We start from the raw sequence: 17,521 nt of genomic DNA, 5'->3' as shown, positions 1-17,521 counted from the left end.
AATGACTTGAAAACAAGTAGTAGTAGGTGAATCTAGCTGAGAATAAAATACTGGGTCAACAGCAGCACTAGGCAAGGCATTGTTTAAAATTTTGTGAACAGAATCCTAAATCTCAATGCATCTTTTCAAATTATTCATTTCATAAACGTACATCGCTGCTTTTTCCCCTCCCACCACCTTTGACTTAGTAGACTCCAGCAGCTCCAGTCACGTTAACTCAAATACTGTCTATTGTATGTACACAACTGTAATGTGTTTGTGTAATTAGTAGCATGCAGTAATTTATCTTCATATGAGTAATTATGTAGACAATTTTCCTTGACATCTGTCAGGAATTCATCTGACGCCAGGTGCAGCCACCTACCAAACCAATGAGCTCAGCTGGACCCAATAAACCCTCGCTGAGTGAGTGTGTTCCCTGATTAGACAGAAGGGCCCATAGATCACCATTTAAGTCTTGTAGCAACAGCAGGACAGTGGTTGCTCAATGCATTCCACGGCCTGCAGCGGTGCCAGACCTGCTTCCTGTACTGGCCCTGGCTCCAACCCATGCCTGCTCCCACTCCAGCCCTAGTCCCTACCTTCCTTAGAACTCCTGGCTCCGACTCCTGGCTTTCCCCTGGTCATGCCTCTGGCTCTGCACTTTGATTCTGCTCCAACTACTCAGCCAGACTCCTGTTCTGACCATGAGATCACACCGCTTACACCCGAGTGTGACACCACCTTTGTATAAAGCCCCATAACCCGTGATTGATACTGAATATTCCAGATACAGTAGGTACCTGCTGTGCTTGCTGGTGTTACCAGTTACATCCGAATGTTCCACTAAAACAAGGTCTATACTAGATACTTCTGCTGGTACAGTAATGTTGATTAAGGGTGTGATTATTTTTAAGGACATTTCTATACTGACAATAGCCCTAGTACAGATGAAGTTAAACCATCCAAAAAAAGCATTCTTTTGCTGCTATAAGCTGTGTCTGCACTCACGAGGATAGTTATACTGGCAAATGGGGCTCAAACTGCTGTGAAAAAAGTGGGAGCCTATCATAATCTGGGTGCTCGGCTTTGGGAAGGCAGTGCTTAAAGTGACCCCTTCCCTGACGTGGCTTGATTAAAAATATATATATATTTGCCAGGTTGGCAACCCATTGTGACCCATCCCCCCACTGTACCCCCACTTTAAGCACTGCCAGCATTTTTTTCTAATGTACAGTAGGCTTAATAGAATGATAGTAGCACATCAGGTTCAGCTGAAGGCCTACTCTAAAGGAGTTAAAGAAACTGTAAAGGTATGGATGGCTATGTATGTGGGGAGGTGGGCAAGTGTGCAAACTTATAGAATCGTAAGGCTGGAAGGGACCTCAAGAGGCCGTCCAGTCCCCTGCACTCATGGCAGGACTAAGTATTATCTTCTAGACCATCCCTGATAGGTGTTTGTCCAACCTGCTCTTAAAAATCCCCAATGATGGAGAATCCACAACCTCCCCAGGCAATTTATTCATCATACCAGTAGAGCCTGATCCAGCGAGCCTTTTGCACATAGAAAAACAATGAAAATCACTCTGCCACAAACTGCTTGCTGGATTAGCCCCACCGATTACAATACAGCTATAGCAACTGCTTATGCTTCTTTTTGACATGACAGGTTGTAACAGCTCTTTTTTGGACTAGCCAAAGTAACACAGTATGGACATAACGGTTGGACAGATGGTGAACTGAGACTGTTTATTATGAAAAATGGGCGCATTGTAGCATATACCTATCCCTCCCAAAGTACAAGAAAAAAATGTAAGTGTTCCATTTTCAAAAACTGGAAATGGAAAACAAATGCATTTCCTAGTGAACATTTGCATTTAGAAACTTTCCTGCCAAATAAATTGGAAACAAAACTTCCAACAAAATATTTCAAATGAAAACTTTTTGGTGAGAATTTTTTAAAAAACAAATAATTACATATAATTTTTTCAACCAGCTCTTCTTGTCATAAAATGAGACAGGAACTTTCTGGGGTAGGGAGCAGTTTTTATTTATTTGTAGAGCACCTAGCACAATGGGATACCAGCCCAACGGTAACACAAAGAACAAGAACCACTACATTGATATGGATATGCAGTTAAACCATCAACAATTATTACTCTATATAGGCCTGACCTATATAGGTCTATTGACTTCAGTGGTCTTTGGTTCAGGCCCCATGTACATCAGTCACCTCTCAATGTTAATATGATGTGAATGTTTTAACATGCAAGGCCTCATCTCCATTATGGTCAATTTTAAATTTACAAAAAGTCCATTTTTATATTAGTAATAAAACAGGGATGTAACATGGTATAAGTTTTATGTTTGCATCCCAAGCTCTAAAATAGTGGCTTTAAATATATATAATGCAAGAAGTATGGGGAAGAAGCAGGAAGAATTTGAAATGCTAGTAAATAAGCACAAATATGACACAGTTGGCATCACAGAGACTTGGTGGAATAATACACATGACTGGAACATTGGTATAGAAAGGTACAGCTTGCTCAGGAAGGACAGGCAGGGGAAAAAGGAAGGAGGTGTTGCCTTTTATATTAAAAAAGGTATAAACTTGGACTGAGGTTGAGATGGAAATAGGAGACAGACTTGTTTAAAGTCTCTGGGTAAGGATAAAAGGGGTAAAAAACAAGGGTGATGACATGTTAGGGGGTCTAATACAGACCATCTACCAGGAAGAAGAGATGGATGCGGCTTTTTTAAACAACTAACAAAATCATTCAAAGCACAGGACTTGGTGGTGATGAGGGACTTCAACTACTCAGGCATCTGTTGGAAAAATAACACAGCAGGGCACAGATTATTCAACAAGTTCTTGGAATGTATTGAAGACGATTTTTTATTTCAGAAGGTGGAGAAAGCTAGTAGAAGAGAGGCTGTTCTAGATTTGATTTTGACTAATAGGGAGGATCTGGTTGAGAAATTGAAAATGGAAGGCAGCTTGGGTAAAAGTGATCATGAAATGCTAAAGTTCATTATTCTAAGGAATGGTAGGAGGGAGAACAGAAAAATAAAGACAACAGATTTCAAGAAGGCAGACTTTAGAAAACTCAGGGAATTAGTAGGTAAGATCCCCTGGGAAGCAAGTCTAAGGGGAAAAACAATTGAAGACTGTTGGCAGTTTTTCAAAGAGACATTATTAAGGGCACAAGAGCGAAACTATCCCACTGCGTAGGAAAGATAGGAAGTATGGCAAGAGACCATCCTGGCTTAGCCAGGAGATGTTCAATGATCTAAAAATCAAAAAAGACTCCTGCAAAAAGTGGAAATTAGGTCAAATTACACTGGTTGAATATAAACAAATAGCACAAGTATGTAGGGACAACATTAGAAAGGCCAAGGCACAAAATGAGATCAAACTAGCTAGAGACATAAAGGGTAACAAGAAAACATTCTACAATTACATTAGAAGCAAGAGGAAGACCAAGGACAGAGTGGGCCCATTACTCAGTTGGGGGTGGGGGGAGGGAAACAATAACAGAAAATATGGAAATGGCAGCGGTGCTTAATGACTTCTTCATTTTGATTTTCACCAAGAAGGTTGGTGGTGATTGGACGTCTAACATAGTGAATGCCAGTGAAAATGAGGTAGGAGCAGAGGCTAAAATAGGGAAAGAACAAGTTAAAAATTACTTAAACAAGCCTAGATGTCTTCAAGTCACCAGGGCCTGATGAAATGCATCCTAGAATACTCAAGGAGCTGACTGAGGAGATATTTGAGCCATTAGCAACTATCTTTGAAAAAGCATTGAAGACGGGAGAGATTCCAGAAGACTGGAAAAGGCAAATATAGTACCCATCTATAAAAAGGAAAATAAAGACAACCTGGGGAATTACAGACCAGTCACTTAACTTCTGTACCCAGAAAGAGCAAATCATTAAGCAGTCAATTTGCAAACACCTAGAAAATAATAAGGTGAGAAGTAAAAGCATGGTTTTGTCAAGAACAAATTGTGTCAAACCAACCTGATAGCTTTCTGTGACAGGGTAACAAGCCTTGTGTATAGGGGGGGAAGCAGTAGGCGTGGTATATCTTGACTTTATTAAAGCTTTTGATACTGTCTCACATGACCTTCTCATAAACAAACTAGGGAAATGCATCCTATATTGAGCTACTATCAGATGGGTGCAAAACTGGTTGGAAAACCATTCCTAGAGAGTAGTTATCAGTGGTTCACAGTCATGCTGGAAGGGCATAATGAGTGGGGTCCCGCAGGGATCAGTTCTGGGTCCAGTTATGTTCAATATCTTCATCAATGATTTAGATCAGGGGTTCTCAAACTTTATTGCATACCGACCCCCTTCTGACAACAAAAATTACTATACAACCCCAGGAGGGGGGGACCAAAGCCTGAACCCGCCCAAGCCCTGCTGCCCTGGGTGGGAGGGCCAAAGCCAAAGGGCTTCAGCTCCTCACTAGGGGCTTGTAACCTGAGACCTTCCACCCCAGGCTGAAGCCCTTGGGCAGTAGGGTTCGGGCTTCAGCTTCAGCCCCAGCAAGTCTAAGCCAGCCCTAGCGAACCCATTAAAATGGGATGGTGACCCACTTTGTGGTCCCAAACCACACTTTGAGAACCACTGATTTAGATAATGGCATAGAGACCACACTTACAAAGTGTGCGGACGATGCCACGCTAGGAGGGGTTGCAGGTGCTTTGGAGGATGGGATTAAAATTCAGAATGATCTGGACAAACTGGAGAAATGGTCTGAAGAAAATAGGATGAAATTCAATAAGGACAAATGAAAAGTAATCCTCTGAGGAGGCAACAATCAGTTGCATACGTACAAAATGGGAAATGACTGCCTAGGAAGGAGTACTGCGGAAAGGGATATGGGGGTCATAGTGGATCACAAGCTAAATATGAGTCAACAGTGTAATGCTGTTGCAAAAAAAGCAAACATCATCTGACACATATTAGCAGGAATGTTGTAAGCAAGACACGAGAAGTAATTCTTCCACTCTACTCCGCACTGATTAGGCCTCAGCTGGAGTAGTGTGTCCAGTTCTGGGTGCCATATTTCAGGAAAGATCTGGACAAATTGGAGAAAGTCCAGAGAAGAGCAACAGAAATGATAAAGGTCTAGAAAACATGACTTATGAGGGAAGGTTGAAAAAATTGCGTTTCTTTAGTCTGGAAAAGAGAAGACTGAGGGGAGACATGATAACAGTTTTCAAGTCCATAAAAGGTTGTTACAAGGAGGAGGGAGAAGAATTGTTCTTTTTGACCGCTGAGGATAGGACAAGAAGCAATGGGCTTAAATTGCAGCAAGGGAGGTTTAGGGTGGACATTAGGAAAAACTTCCTAACTGTCAGGGTGGTTAAGCACTGGAATAAATTGCCTAAGGAGATTGTGGAATCTCCATCATTGGAGATTTTTAAGAGCAAGTTAGACACCTGTCAGGGACGGTCTAGATAATGCTTACTCCTGCCATGAGTGCAGGGGAGTGGACTAGATGACTTCCCAAGGTCCCTTCCAGTCCTATGATATACAGAGTGAGAGAGAGAGAGACTGCCAAAGCCAAATTAACACCCAAGTTGCAACCCTTTGTGAAAATGTACAGATCAAAATGAATGAATGCCCAAAACGAAAGCTTTATAATGGAAATGCTGATAAATTCTTGGTTAGAGCAGGATTAGCAGGTGGCATCCTCCAAAACTGTTCACTTGTCATTTCTCGTCAGCACTTTCTGCTGAAACTGCAAATAGCAATGTTTTTCAGTTCCTCTTTTTATACTTTACTCCTCCACTTTATTGCTTTCTTGAGCATTGCAAATACTGTTCTAGCATGCAAAGAATGACACAAGTTCCTTCTCTGTTTTTTTTTTCTTTTTTCTGTGCTTCCTCCACTCCCAGTTTATTTGCATTCTCCATTATTAAAGATCAGTTCACTAGACAGAGTGATCAAGAAATACTCTGCTAATGTTAGACTCGTGGTCTAGTGGTTAGAATTGATCTTTATTTATTTTTAATGTGCCCCTTACTATAGTATCTAAGCACCAAGAATCAAGACATCTGGGTTCTCTCTATTTTGCCATTGATTCACTTGTTTACAGTAGCACTTTTCTCACCATTGATTTACCATTGGTGCAAACTCCACTAGTGGTAGCAACAGCAGGAGTGACAGAGCTGAGAAGGAGCAAACTTTTTCACTAGTGTGCTGCCTACCACTTGTGTGTTAAAACTGGAGATCTCAAAGCAACATTAAAATATGGTTCCATACTGTATTATTCCCACTTTGCATATGAGAAAATTAAGGTACTAGTGTTAGATGACATCCTGCATAAAAATAAAAACCTCTGCCATTTCTACACTGGCACTTTCACCATTGCTACCGGTAATGAAGATGCACTCATGCTAGACTAATGGCAGAAGCACTGGAAATTCCCAGTATAGTTGTTCTCACTCCATGAACTTGGCAAGTCACATGACATCTTGGTGCTCCGTTTCCCCATATGTAAAATGTGAATAATCCTTAACCACCTTTTATTTAAAAAAATAATTTCATATTCCCATGACTATTATACTGCCATAGTGGCATGCAGAATGGACTTTTGTCTTGAATGGTCCCTTGCAAGTCTTCGTCCTTTGGCAAGAGTCCATACAGGAGGGGTTAGGCTTCTTAAATCCTTCAAAATTGCATCTTCCAAGTTCACTTATGCACTACTTCCTTCAACTTCAGTTCTATGAACCTTCTGTAAAAGCATACCTTCTTCTGCATGTTGGACATGATCCCACCATGGCAGTTATCTTGTTCTCAGCTGATGCAAGACTCCAACTTGCTGGGATCATCCAAATATCTCCTCGTTTGTGACAAAAAAAATATCAAACCAGCGGATGTTAAGAACACACCATAACTTTTCACATTGAATATTGCTTTTAGTTTCCTCTCTGCTTTTAATGACCATGTCTCTGCTCCATATAAGACAGTTATCATCTCTGCTGTGTTGAACACTCATATCTTAGCTGTCACACAGACATCCCATCAACCAAACAGACACCTTGGAGGACACATTTGTTAGTCTCTAAGGTGCCACAAGTACTCCTGTTCTTCTTTTTTTGAAATACCATTGACGCAAGACCAATCCAACATACAACTTCTTTGGCTGTAAAGCCTTCTGCTGTCAACCAAATACCCTAGGGGGATAAAAACTATACACCTATTCAATGTCATTGCCATCTACGTTCAGCATTGGCAGGCCATTCATTTCTGTTTTGATAGGAGATGTGCATAGCTTTAGTTTAACCACCGTTGACCTTAAGTCCCATAGATTCTGCAGTTTTCCCACAGCTCCTCCAGCATTAGCTGTAGTCTCTTCAAATAAGGCAATATCATTTGCACACTCAATATCATCTCATCAATATGACATAAGAGCAAAGTGAGCTATTGTGTTTTTAACTCATGAACACCTTAGATTCAAAAGAAGAAATCTGCTTTCCTTTTAGATCCTGGTTTAATTTCAAATAACATGTATATGTCATTCTTACTGATGTGAAGGAATATAAATTAAACCCATGAACAGCAATGTAAGAAAATTGCACTCATTTTTCTCAGCCCACCAGTCTAAAAATACCTGCAAATTGTATTATTTTTATAAAAAGGTCTTTGAAGTTGGCACTGCTGACCCAATTGGTGGAGGTGGCCATCTTGATGGAAGTGAGGTCATTTGAGAGGCTGACAGCACATGAGAAGAACCGACATGAAAACAAGTTTCCAATAATCAGAATACATTTCACAAAGACACAATCTACAGTTTATAAATGGTGACCATTGCTGCTTATATTGTGAACTTTCCTACTGCTGGGCTGAGTAAAAGGGATGCACATTTTCTTTTCACTGCTTAAGCCTTCTGCAGTGTAAGAATAATGAGAGAACCCCTAAAAGTATAAACCCTTTAGAAACTCTGCTTTCAGTATACCTACAAAACATTGAAACTTGGTGACTCACAGAGGGCTGTTTATCTTGTAAGATCCTCTGTTAAGAGTTGCAATGATTCCAACTGCCCAAAGCAAGCGAATTCAAAGTCCTTCCTCATCCACTCACCTTACAAGGTGCTCCCTCCAGGTGACGCCCACCCTCAAATCAAGCAGGGGTCAAACCTATGCACCCAGTCAACACTCCTAAGAAGTTGTTTCTTCAGTGCAATCAAGTGCTGAGCCCCCGCCCACTCGTGACACAGTGCTCTGGGTGTGTTTTCAGCGGCTTTTGACCACTGTTTTCCATGATTAAAACAGTCCCTTGTTTAACTACCCAAAATGGTGAAGCAATTAAGAGAATGAAATAGAGTGTAAAAGGAAATAGACTTTGAGGGTTTTGGGGGAAAGGCAAGAGACAATTATGGCTCTAACTGGGCTGGTTTTGTATTGCTCATTCCTGCTTTACTGCATTTGCTTCCGTGATGTCCTGCTTCTCAGCTGCACACCGCATGTGTTCCATCCCCCGGCTCAACATCTCCATCCTTCCCTGAAGGGTCTGTAAATCCTGGACATTTAGCCAGAGAGGAGCTCAGCACAGCACTGGATAGTTTCTAGCTCCAGTCACTCCCCTCCCTGCTTTCCAAACCCAACCCTCTTAGGAGGGCCCAATTTTTTTTTTTTTTAATTTCACCATTTCATGGGCACTTCCTGGCCTGATGCTGCCTGCTAAAGCCTTTTCTAGCCCCAGTTCCTATCCATTTGGGATTAAACACTGTAGATTCAGCTCCAGAATTTCACAGTTAAAAACTAACAAGGCGGTATGACGGAAATTCTCTCTTGCCCCAGTAGATAGACCCCAGGAGACCCCCTCTCCTTACCAGATGTTTCACACTAAACCATGCCCACCTCAGTCCCTAGCCTTCAATTAGAATTGCCTCCCAACTCAGACTGTCCCTACAATCTTGCTCCTGAAGCAGTAATCATCTGAGCCGACATGACCCAGGGTGTGGAGGAACAGCACAAGGCCCTTTGCATCCTTTGGCCCCACAGCAGGACCGGGCAACAAGACCGTGAGCAGAGCAGTCACGCAGAAATGCCCACATACCTCCTGGGTCTTTGAACCAGCCTTAAATAAACTAGAGCAGAAAGCTGACATGCGGGTCCATATGTGTGCAGATCCAGTGGCTTCCAGCTCCATGCAACTGGCATGGATCACACCTATAATGCTATACTCTACATGCAGAAGGCAGTTTGGATTTGTCTGATGATGCATTTGTAAGATGATGCAGACCTAAAGCTCATACTTTTTAGAGGACAGAGTTGTGGTAGATTGCTTCCATGTTTTTCTGAGTTAGTTCACACACTCCTAATGGAAAGGAAACAAGTGTTGAATAAGTAGATCTATATCTGTTCAAGTCTAGTGAAGGTGAGATATGTGGGACTGACTGTAGCATGTATCCTTTCCCCCCACCCTCCCAAAATCTGTTTCTCAGGGCTACCTCATGTCCAGAACAATAGTTTTGCCTATAACATTTTCCCCCACTCAATAAAATTCTGAGCCAAGATGTGTCTCTTTATAAGGCTTCCCAAGCCTGAAGGCTTTGTCAGTCCTCAGAAAGAGCATCTCAGGGTGAGTAAGAGTCCACATCACCTTGAAAAGAAATTCTATGACACTGCATGTCACTCATAAAGATCTTGAACTGCACTAAGATTCACAACAAAAGCTGATGTTTCACAAACAGTCCTGGCCTCTCCTTGAGAGCAGCTGGAGTTGTCTGTCATGGTTTTGCCCCGGAATTTCCACAAGGTGGCAGCACCTCAGAACACTACTCCGGGTTAATTTTTACATTGCGGCATTCATTGGAGTTTTAAAGGTCACTAGCAATGTTGTGCTGGGAAGCGGCTGCACACACCAAACAAACAGACAAATGGAAACAGTTACATGCCAGTGCTGCTATGCAAGACGGCTTGATTAACTGATATTATACAGTCTGTATGCATGCACACTCTAAGCAGCTATTGCATAGTATTATATTTAAATCATCAGGCCTCCTACTCCAAATCTTTGGGCTGTCTCCCATAAGCACTGAAATGGAGTAACTCCCAAGATTTTCTAGATCCTGACCCCATATAACAAATGTAAAGCATTCTGCAACCCTATCACCTCCAGCCATAATGTCTAACTATTAACTACTTGCTGGACTGTAAAGGATTTCTAACAGGCACAGAATACGTTCTGTTTTACTCAGTGTGTTAGGGCTGGAGAAAGCAGTGTTTTAAAAAGAAGGTCTTTTTGTGATGTGACAGGCTCCAGTGACCCACTTGAACAACCAGAAAGACCATGGGGACCCACTCTTCTCCAACAGGGCTCAAGCTGCAGAGAATTTAAATTTCAACCATGTGCTCCTTTGTCCAGATCTCAGTTCAAAATGCCAGTGTCAGGGCAACAAGTGAGGCTATTAGTCCCTACAGGAGGCTACAAAATAATTTTTAAACATGATGATCCCACCCACTGTAGCTGGCCAAACCGTGGTGAAAGCTGGTTAAGTTAGAACAGTGTTGAGCTGTGTTATATTTTAGAGGTTATGATCAGCACTACGCAAATTTTTCCAGAGAGTGCTAGTTACAACCGGCTCTAAATTCCCTGAACAATACTCAGATTAAGCACTTAAGGGCCTTACATAGCCCTACAACACATATGGGAGCACAACTTTCTGTGAACCCAGCCAAAGAACCCTGGAAGAAGAAATGGACATCAAAGAGAGACTTTGAAAGAAAGGGCACAAGAAGGTTATTAAGATCCTGGCAAAACTATATACAGTTCTTACTTCAATGCCATTTGAACAATTATAACCCAATACAAAGCTCCAATTTCTATAGACACCTACACTCCACCACTATAGAAGGACAATCTAGGAACTTAAATAGAACTCACCCTCTATGTGTAACACACATAGCAAATTACAAATCTCAAGCATCTCTTGCACATAACTTTCCAGTAACTTGTGAATATCATCTCTCACACACACATACATACAGAATTTGGTGGTTTTTGTGTGTCCATCTCCAAAATGGGAAAAAAATAGAGGCACTCTATATTATTAAGAAAAATAAAGCTGAAAACTAGCAAAAAACAAATGACAACAGGGTACAAGGCTGTTTGAGATGCGTATAAAACTATGATTTGTTAAGGACAAACACTTACACTGACGTGGCTCCAGTAGAACTTCAAAAGATTTAGACACATTGATCATTGTTGTCACTGCCAAAAAAAAATAAAAAAGCCGGGTGGGGAGAAGAATACAAATACAAGCTATGGAATTGCCCTGACAAAGCAAAACAGTGGCTGGAAAATCAAAATAATTCTGGATAGAGCGAAATCCGACCCTACATCTTTTTCATTGATATCGTATACATTCTTAGCCTCACATGTTCTCAATAAACTAGGCTTCTGACCGTGCACTGAATCCTCTGCAGGCATAGGGGTCTGTCCAGCCAGAGGTCATTGCAGGATCACAGAATCATAGAAGATTAGAGTTGGAAGAGACCTCAGAAGGTCATCTAGTCCAACCCCCTGCTCAAAGCAGGACCAATCTCAAATAAATCATCCCAGCCAGGGCTTTGTCAAGCCGGCCCTTAAAAACCTCTAAGGATGGATATTCCACCACCTCCCTAGGTAACCCATTCTAGTGCTTCACCACCCTCTTAGTGAAATAGTTTTTCCTAATATCCAACCTAGACCCCCCCACTGCAACTTGAGACCATTGCTCCTTATTCTGTCATCTGCCACCATTGAGAACAGCCGAGCTCCATCCTCTTTGGAACCCCCCTTCAGGTAGTTGAAGGCTGCTACCAAATCCCGTCTCGCTCTTCTTTTCTGAGGACTAAATAAGCCCAGATCCCTCAGCCTCTCCTCATAAGTCATACGCCCCAGCCCCATAACCATTTTCGTTGTCCTCCGCTGGACTCTCTCCAATTTGTCCACATCTTTTCTGTAGTGGGGGGGGGACAAAATTGGATGCAATACTCCAAATGTGGCCTTTGCAGTGCCGAATAGCGGGGAATAATCACTTTCCTCGATCTCCTGACAATGCTCCTACTAATGCAGCCCAATATGCCGTTAGCCTTCTTGGCAACAAGGGCACTGTTGACTTATATCCAGCTTCTCGTCCACTGTAATCCCCAGGTCCTTTTCTGCAGAACTGCCGCTTAGCCAGTCAGTCACCAGCCTGTAGCAGTGCATGGAATTCTTCCGTCCTAAGAACAGGACTCTGCACTTGTCCTCGTTGAACCTCATCAGATTTCTTTTGGCCCAATCCTCCAATTTGTCTAGGTCACTCTGGACCTGTCCCTACCGTCCAGCATATCTACCTCTCGCCCAGCTTAGTGTCATCCACAAACGTGCTGAGGGTGCAATCCATCCCATCATCCAGATCATTAATGAAGATGTTGAACAAAACTGGCCCCAGGACCGACCCCTGGGGCACTCTCCTTGATATCAGCTACCAACTAAATATTGAGCCATTGATCACTACCCGTTGAGCCCGATGATCTAGCCAGCTTTCTATCCACCTTATAGACCATTCATCCAGCCCATACTTTTTTAACTTGCTGGCAAGAATACTGTGGGAGATGATATCAAAAGCTTTGCTAAAGTCAAGGAATAACACGTCCACTGCTTTCCCCATATTCACAGAGCCAGTTATCTCATCATAGAAGGCAATCAGGTTAGTCAGGCATGACTTGCCCTTGGTGAATCCCTGTTGACTAGTCCTGATCACCTTTCTCTCCTCCAACTGCTTCAAATTGGATTCCTTGAGGAACTGCTCCATGATTTTTCTGGAGACTGAGGTGAGGCTAACTGGTCTTTAGTTCCCCGGATTTTCCTTCTTCCCTGTTTTAAAGATGGGCACTATATTTGCCTTTTTCCAATCATCTGGGACCTCCCCCAATCGCCACAAGTTTTCAAAGATAATGTCCACATCAGCCAACTCCCTCAGCACCCTTAGATGCATCACATCTGGCCCCATGGACTTGTGCATGTCCAGCTTTTCTAAATAGTCCTTAACCTGTTCTTTCACCACTGAGGGCTGCTCACCGCCTCACCATACTGTGCTGCCCAGTGCAGCAGTCTGGGAGCTGACCTTGTCTGTGAAGACCGAGGCAAAAAAAGCATTGAGTACTTCAGCTTTTTCCACATCATCTGTCACTAGGTAGCCAGAGGTCATTGCAGGATCAGGGACTAGGTGACTGATGGGTGCCTACCATCAGAGTTTAATGAATAATCTGCAGACACTAAATTGAGGGACCTTTGAGAGGAAGGAAGGATGGCACAGTTGTTTGAGCACTAATGTAAGACTTAGCAGGTTTAATTCTCTGCTCTTCTATGGGCTTCTTGTGTGACCTTGACCAAATAACATGAAGCCTCGTGCTATTCCCATTAAAGTCAATGGCAAAACGCCCATTGACTTCAGTGGTGTAAGAGCAGTAGTGAGAATAAATACATTAAAGATTGTGAGGCGCTCAGACACTATGGTTACAGGGACCATATAAGTATCTTAAATACTAGATAGCCATTCTGCATGAAGACCCAGTCAGTGACAGTCATCTCATCAATAGCAGTGTCCACCATAGAAATTAGACAAATTCAAAGAAATACAAGAGCATATTAAACTGCTCAGCCAAAGTGTGATTAATAAGGGCTAGGCACTGTAAACTATAACTGCAGTTGTACAGAAAGACTTCCAACTAGGTCTGACTACAACAGAATGCAACAGCACTGATCCCGCTGCCAGTCCTTGTCCTCAGCACCAGGGACGTAGACCCTAACCCTGCAATGGGATCCATGCAGGCTGATTCTGATATCCGCACAGAGCCCTGTTGAACACGGGCTGCAAGCGTCCACCTGTGTGGATCCAATTGCAGAAGTAGGGCCTAAATACCAAGCAAGTTTCCTTTTGTCTGAAATTAATGAAATAAAACAATTTCCCTGGCCCAGTTGAAGACACAATGTTTCCCTCTTCCCAGATACCAAAGGTAACAGGGGAAAGATGCCAACTCTTCCTATTTTTCACCAGTATTCAATCTAGTATTTTGTCACTTTCCCTCTAGAAGCATCTCCCAGGACCATTAATCTCAGTACAGTAAAAACATGGGGGTTTGTTTTAATTCCCTACTTAAAACATTTTCAGATGTTGCCAGATATGATAGGAGTATTCACCTCTCCATACAATAGATTTCCCTCTCAATTTTGCTCTTTAAGATTGTCAGGTGGGGTGGGGAAGGGTTTCCTGGAACATAAGTTAGAAAAGGAGGATTTCTTGCCACCAGCTTGTTTGTTTGAAATACAAAACTTAGAGTGCAGAACTCCTGAGAAAGTGGGTAGCAGCCTCTTTTCTTCCACTTTTAAAACACAGCGATGTTCCCCTTTGATTTAATCTTCTCTGCTCAAAGAACCTTTTCTCCAGGGAAGGGAGAAAGAAATACAAAAAACATGAATGATACCAATCCTTCTTTCAAAATGATATAGTATCTGTCTCCTGAAGCCTGCCACAGAGAAAACACTCCTTTTTCCTTCCTTCCCCTGACCCTTTAAGGAATTTATTTCACCTGCTGTCCTCTCTCCAGCCTGATCCAGAGTCTAGATCTCTGAAGCATCCAGATGTTCCTGGCAGTTACTGCTGTTAGGCCTGCACTAACCCAGCTGAAGCTAATGTAAAGACTCAGGTGTGACAATAACAGGAATGGAGGCAATAAGAGCCCCACTGTTGAATAGGCTACAAGCAGATGGGCAGACTAAGACAGCTAAGTAAAAAACCACTGTGATAAGCCATTGGTTGGAATACTTTGAGCTATCATTGTTTGTATACACACTTTTGATAACCAATAGCTGTCTCAGAGACTTTCCAGGTATTGTTTGTAACCACTAGTGGTTGGCTGAACTGGTGCCAGCTAAAATAAGGAACAAGAAGTCAGGCCTCCTAATACTGTTTCCTAATTCAGCATCAAACATTGATATTACATTATTATCCAAAACCTGCAGATAGGATCAGGGCCCCGTTGTGCTAGTTGCTGGATGAACACATAGGAAGATGTCATCCTGCCCCAAAGATCTTACAAAGATGAGCTTGCAAGGACAAATGAGATAACCATCAACTGATGTCTTTGCAATGGTTAGAAGCAAAGCCTGCCCCCAGGGAGCCACCTAACTAGCCCACTTTTGGCCTCTGCCAAAATAATAATGAAATGAACAGGAATATTTAGAAATCTGAGTGTGTTTGCATATCTATCAGGAATCAAACTCGGAACTGAGGACGCTGTTTATGTTCTTGCATATGCCTTCTGATCAGAGCCAAGAAAATAGTTAAAAAAAAAAACAAAGTTTCCACGCTCTGAAATGCCACTATTTGTGAACTTTTTTCAGTTGTTCCAGTTGGTTTTATTTATGTAGAGACACAAGCGTGGTAAATTTCAGAGCTATAATTTGTGGCTTCCTGACTCCAGGATCATTCTGAAGGAGTTCTCATGTGGCCATTCTGCTAGCTAAATATTTACACACATACACAGTGCATAACATTTACTTATGTGTATGGGCAAGAGCTCAGCATATTTCACATAATTTTTCAGGGTCTACATATGTTTCAGATCATGACAATATGTAGAAAATATGTGCCTACAAAACACATCTTAAATGTATTTATACAAAACATTACGTGCTTGTCCTTGAGGTGTTTTCTATATATAGAAAAACTGAAGATTAGATTTCCTGTTCTCCCTCACGATCTTTTCTTATTATTAATCACTTCCTGGCCTTCATTAGGGATCAATCATGTGTTATTTTTATCATTATTTTATAAATTCAAACCTTAAGATAATACACACAACATCCAAAAAACACCCAACCTGGAAAAAAAAATCCTGAAGAAACAAGTGAAATTTGATAATTTTACAGCAATTATGGTGGGAAAGTACAGTACTTGCTTTATAGTCAGTAAGATCATCTCTGTTAAGAAGCCACTTCTGACAGATCCTGAATGCACAGCCAAAACAACTGGGATTAAGAATGGTTGTTAAACTTGGCTGTGGCTGAACTGAAATCATATTTTTTTAAAACCTGTTTATAAAACAGTTTGGCTTTGTCCACACATAGTGAAACAAATGGAGTCTAAACCTGATCCAGTCACAGTTCAGCTCCACAACATTTTAAAATGTGATTGCTTAGGCTGTGGTTTTTACTGTATGGACAGGGCCATAAATGCACTGAGGTCACCTCCTCACTATAAGATCCAAGGGTCTTTGTTCTCAATAATCCTTAGGCCCTGCTCCTGCAATATGTTACACACATGCTAAGTAGTCCCATTGATTTCAAATGGGAATACTCATCCAGCTAAGATCTATCTATGGCCCCACTAGTGTAGTCTCTGAGCACCTTAGAATCCTTAATGGTATTTATCCTCACAACACCCCTTTGAGGTAGGGCAGTATTGAAATCCCCATTTTACAGATGGGGAACTGGGATACAGAGAACCAGATCCACAAAAGGACTTCAGTGTACAGCAGAGCCAATGCTAGCCCACTGGGGGCCCTAAACAGGAATATCCCCCCACACACACACACAATTAAAATGGGCAAGTTCTAATAATAAAAAGCAAACAGGGGGCTCCCTTGAGATACTCGAGGTCCTACGCAATTGCTCAGTCTGCTTATAACTAGCGCCGGCTCTGGTGAAAAAACCCCAGATTTAAGCTCCTAAATCCCAATGTTAGGCATATCTGTGATCCACACAACCCTCGTTTGGCTGCTGCCTAACTCTGTAGGTGCCGACACTCACTGGGCACCTACATTTCTGCTATAAAGGTTCCCTAGGCACTTAACTTTCTGCCTGTTTGCATGCACATGGCTGCCTCACTCTAAGCATCTCGATGCCTCGCTCCTGCCTAAACTCTGTTCCAATCTCCTCAGGCAGAGAGGGAAGGGAACTGGGGTTCTCCCAGATAGTTTTTCACCAGGAAAAAGTCTCTGTAACATTACAATAAAACCGGAATGCCTTACCTTATCCAAGTGCACAGAGAGGGGGGTTGAGCCAGAGGATAAATGTATCTATACAACCAAAGGAGGCAAAATAAAGCATATTTTAAGAAGTGCAAGTGGCGCCTTGTAGTCTACAATCTGTCAGGTTAAGCCAACAAAAAGAAAAGAAAAAAACCCACCTTGTAAATAAAGTGATTACAAATCTAGTTTCTAAATTCTGGCATGAGACCAAGATCTAAGTATGAAAGACTGAAAGGAAAACCTGTTGTAAATTCCTTCACGTGAAAGTCTGTGTTTAAAAGGCACAGGATACCAGTTTCAGAAAGGTCATGAAGTCACAACAGTATTTCCAAAGCAGAACTCAAAACAAAGTGTAAATCTGCAGACTCTAGCAAGGTCAACATTCAACCGGACTCATTTTGAAAGTCAGACAGCTGCCATAGAGAAGCAAATCCTTTGCGTAGGAATGCCAAATAGTGATCAATGAGAAAATCTTGCACTGAACCTTGTATAGACTACTAGGCTGCCGTGACCAAAAA

General features: G+C 42.1%; 1 protein-coding gene across 1 annotated transcript in view; it reads right to left on the bottom strand.

Annotated features, from left to right (window-relative positions):
- The window catches only part of IPCEF1 (interaction protein for cytohesin exchange factors 1), a 108,324-nt gene extending 91,018 nt beyond the window's left edge, over positions 1-17,306 (bottom strand). The window contains exons 1-2 of the mRNA XM_034765362.1: positions 17,162-17,306; positions 17,004-17,051 (exon numbers count right to left, since the gene is read on the bottom strand). The gene's annotated coding sequence lies outside the window, so the exon portion shown is untranslated. The remainder of the gene's footprint in view (positions 1-17,003; positions 17,052-17,161) is intronic.
- Between the last annotated feature and the right edge of the window lie 215 nt (positions 17,307-17,521).

This window comes from Trachemys scripta, chromosome 3, assembly GCF_013100865.1.
Source record: "Trachemys scripta elegans isolate TJP31775 chromosome 3, CAS_Tse_1.0, whole genome shotgun sequence".
Classification (NCBI taxonomy): Eukaryota; Metazoa; Chordata; order Testudines; family Emydidae; genus Trachemys; species Trachemys scripta.
The sequence above is the reverse complement of the archived record's forward strand: the minus strand, read 5'-3'. Positions and strand labels throughout refer to the sequence as shown.